The sequence below is a fragment of the Haemaphysalis longicornis genome, unplaced genomic scaffold, assembly GCF_048455015.1.
Source record: "Haemaphysalis longicornis isolate Haplotype H1 unplaced genomic scaffold, Haemaphysalis longicornis Haplotype H1 scaffold_1, whole genome shotgun sequence".
NCBI lineage: Eukaryota > Metazoa > Arthropoda > Arachnida > Ixodida > Ixodidae > Haemaphysalis > Haemaphysalis longicornis.
This window is the reverse complement of record NW_027526203.1, coordinates 24508803-24512562: the sequence shown is the minus strand read 5'-3', so window position 1 is coordinate 24512562 and position 3760 is coordinate 24508803. Positions and strand designations below refer to the sequence as shown.

Here is a 3760-nt window from a genome sequence, read left to right as displayed (position 1 = left end):
GGGGGCAACGTTTTAAGGGTGTTGTTTTAATGTTTGGATAACGTTGTTTCTGACGTTCGTCAACGTTGCTACACTCTTGGAGCAACCTTCCAGCCACGTGCGGGACACATTTGAACAACGTTACGAGACGTTTTCTGATGACATTGCAGCAACTTTTCAGCTACATTTTCGCAACGTGCATACCACATTTAAGCATATCCCTGTACCATTCGGACGTTGTGATAACATTGCTACAATCTTGCAGCAACTTTAGATCCACACTTTTAACATGAAGTTAGCATACAAAGAACGTTGCTGCAACGTTCAAGCAATGTTTTTATGAAGTTGCAATAACATTCCTACAATTTTGCGGTAACTTTCCAGCTATATTTTTCCAACGTGCGGGTAACATTTAGAAAACGTCGCTATCATGTTCAAGCGATGCTTCCTACAACGTTACCGCGACTTTACAGATACGTTTTTTCCCCACGAGGGCCGCATCCGCGCACTGTTGATATGACGTTCAAGCAATGTTTCTCTTACGAAGCGATGATATTGCAGCAATGTACAGGTAACTTACAGTTACATGTATCTAATATACATGCAACAATAACTAGATGAAAATATTATAAGTTAACTTTTTCCTAGACAGACGATTGTTGACTGCATGATAAGCGAGCACTTCAAACCTCGTCCTCATAAACTCCTGAAAGGTATAAACTGGCATTTTAGACTGCATGTTCATACATTTGATCCCTACACTGACCAACACACACAATTAAGGCAGTCCGGCAAAATAACAAACTAAGAAATGGCGGAATTTTAAAGCAAGGAACATGCCAGCTAGCATAAATAACAACACTGACACTCTTTAAGATGAAAGAACATGTGCGTTTTATTTTACCATTAACAATCGATCCGAATACGTATTGTGTTAAAGCAATTGAATTTCGCAAGTACGCTGTTTAAGCCGTTGTCTTCGTTTTTCTCCTCCTGGGCTTGCTTGTTCTTCTGCCTTGACAAGTCAGTTTGATGACATACTTGACGGCCATGAACCCAGTAACATGGGGTTGTTACTGCCACGCTTCTGCGAAATGAAAAAAAGCTGTAGTTTAGGAGAAGTTGCAAAGTTGTTACAGCATAGACAATGTCTCACCTCTCAGAACACCAGGACTTTTGGCATACAATATGGCCTCATCAATTTTCTTGTACTGGCACTTCAAATGAGGTTTGACTGCCATTCCTGGAAAACAAACAAAATGGCATTGCTCTAACACACAGGGTGCTCAGAAGCTCACCTGCAGTTTGGATGACGCTTGCTGCCAGATGAGCTTATTCGTGTGTCAATGTTGTGGTGCTGGTAAATCATAAGGTATTTCTGAAACAAAACAGAGTGTATAGAAGTGGTTCAGAAAACTGAAGTGAAGCAAATTTTAGCTAATAGAGAAAACCTTACCTTTAGGAAGGAATATTATAGCAAAACAGGCCTCTTCACTTTTCACTTTGTCTTGCTTGTTTAACTTTTTCTAATGCCCGTGCCAACTTTATGACGCACATCGCTTGAGTTGGTTTCTCAAGCATCCCTGGAAAACAGAAAAGGACAAAATACTAAATTATATAAAATACCTTACAGCTTTCTTTCCAGGCCATTGAGTAATTAAGTGAAAAGTCTTCGATCAGACAGCTTGCCAGAGAATTTTCAATTAACAAGAGAAGCCGACCAACTGATGACGACGTGGTACGTCGGCAATCATTGAAAGAGGACGATAATTACCTCAATGGCCATAAACATAAAAACGCAACGAACAAAAATTAGTAAACAGGCAAATGTAAAGAAGGGAAACATTACATGTACAACTAGATGAAATTACAACCGTCTATTTTCTTGGTTGCCTAATTTTACCTTTTGCTCTCGAAAAATGTGCTAAAAACTGGCTTGAGCTGTTTTATTTTCTTATTTTTATTTATTTTTGATCATTTTATTTATTTATTTTTATTTGTAATTTATTTTCTTTATAGTTATAAGCATCCGACGTAGACCAGCCTTTCACATGGAAAATATGTGAATACTACAAAGACGTCAGGCGTTGTTTTACATCGTAAGATGGTTCGCATAAGCAGCTGATAACATATGGCTTAACTGCAACGCTAAATTGTGTTCCGTTACAGCATGCCGCCGAAACTCGCGTGAAATTAAACATATCAAAGTTATATTTATTAGTTGTATTTTTCGCGTTCGTGAGCAGCTGCGGCGAGAAGTAAATTAAAAGCCAATCGTACATATCAAGGTTCTTGCAGAACATATATACACTCGATTTCAGCATCATAACAAAAAATCTACTACTGAGCGCCCACCTGATTTCTCATTATACTCTTTCCATAAAATTTAAGTGAATACGTGTTCCCCTTTTACAACCGTACGCATTCACAAAAGCAAGGATATGCTTAGAAGTTAGAAACGGGAGGGTCCCGCTCTTTTACGAAGTAAACTGCATTCGAAAGAACGAGGCGAGCTCAGAAAATCGAGCGCTTACCTTCACTGGTCGGTTGCTATGAACTTTCCGGCCCGCAAATATTCGCCGTAACATGCGGCCACACAACAATATTTCGTATGACATGGTTCCTTCTCCATTCCGTTTGATTGTCACTATGGCTGCTCCTTTCTGAAAAAAGCGCGCGCATTTCGTCTACTCTTCCCAACCCACCGCCGGCTGCCAGTCGCAAAGGAGCATGAGGGGAGGACCCCTCTGCGAGGGGCGCGCACGTGTGCACGTGTGAGAGGAGGGTAGGACGCTGGCCAAGGACGAAAGCCTTTTCTTTCGGTCTTTTTTTTTTTTTTTTTTTTCGGCCATCCCCATACTTCGCGCTCGGCTGCTGAAACTTCCTTCGCGACACACAGAAGGGACGGGACGGGACGGAGCGTCGACGAAAACAAAAAATAAAGCATGCAGGAAGAAAGGAATGCGCGAGACAGCGTGCCTGATTCCCAGCTGAAGTCTCGGACGGGGCGGGGCGACGACGAAAAAAAAAAAAAAAAAAAAATAAGGCATGTAGGCAGAAAGGAACGCGCGAGACGGCGTGCCTCCCTGCACCCCGCCCCGTTTCTGAGAACGCCTGGCGCCCTGTATTTCGTTTCGCGCCAAGCAGAACGCGACAAGTGTTCGATGCATTGGAACCTCTTACGAATAAAAATTACACCAGGAAAAATCTGAAGATTGTGTGTGCAATGCTATTGGAAGGGAACAAGAGCAAAAATTTTCAGGTTACTTGGAAGGTTCGTTTGTATAATGAGAAAAGATCCTTGAAATAGGCCAATGAGCTTTCGTACAGCTAGGCAGTATCTCCTGGAAAATGGGTGTCACACCAGGGTTAGGTCTTTGTTTTGTTTTATTGTTTCATATATGTTACAATATCATGGTGCTCTGACTTTGGCGCTCGAGGTAGGTGAAATGTCTATGGGGAAGTTGAAATATAAAACAGCCCACTCCATGTTGTCTATTTCAAACAAAGGTGCAAGGTGTGGACTAGTTGGAACGTTCGCTGATCAGAGGGGCTATAACAGTGACTAAATGTCACAAGAAGGGGGCAATTTAAAGTACATGAACTTTGGGCTTTAATCTATATCAACCCTAATTACTGCGGCAATGTATATATGAAGGAAAAACACACGATTGTAATTAGCTGGCGACATGTATACGGCTCGCACACCCATATGATGCACAGAAATTTATATAGCTTGCATATAAAATTTCTCCAGTAAATTAATTTTTTCGAGCAATTA

General features: G+C 41.3%; 1 long non-coding RNA gene across 2 annotated transcripts; it reads right to left on the bottom strand.

The window, feature by feature from the left end:
• Positions 1–911: 911 nt before the first annotated feature.
• Positions 912–2725, bottom strand: LOC144163386 (uncharacterized). 2 transcript variants are annotated; one of them, XR_013320907.1, is made up of 5 exons: positions 2514–2725; positions 1436–1562; positions 1278–1357; positions 1136–1222; positions 912–1066 (listed from the first exon to the last, which is right to left on the bottom strand). It is a non-coding gene; the product is annotated as an uncharacterized LOC144163386 (long non-coding RNA). The 2 variants fall into 2 exon arrangements; XR_013320904.1 differs by having other exon boundaries at positions 1136–1357.
• Between the last annotated feature and the right edge of the window lie 1035 nt (positions 2726–3760).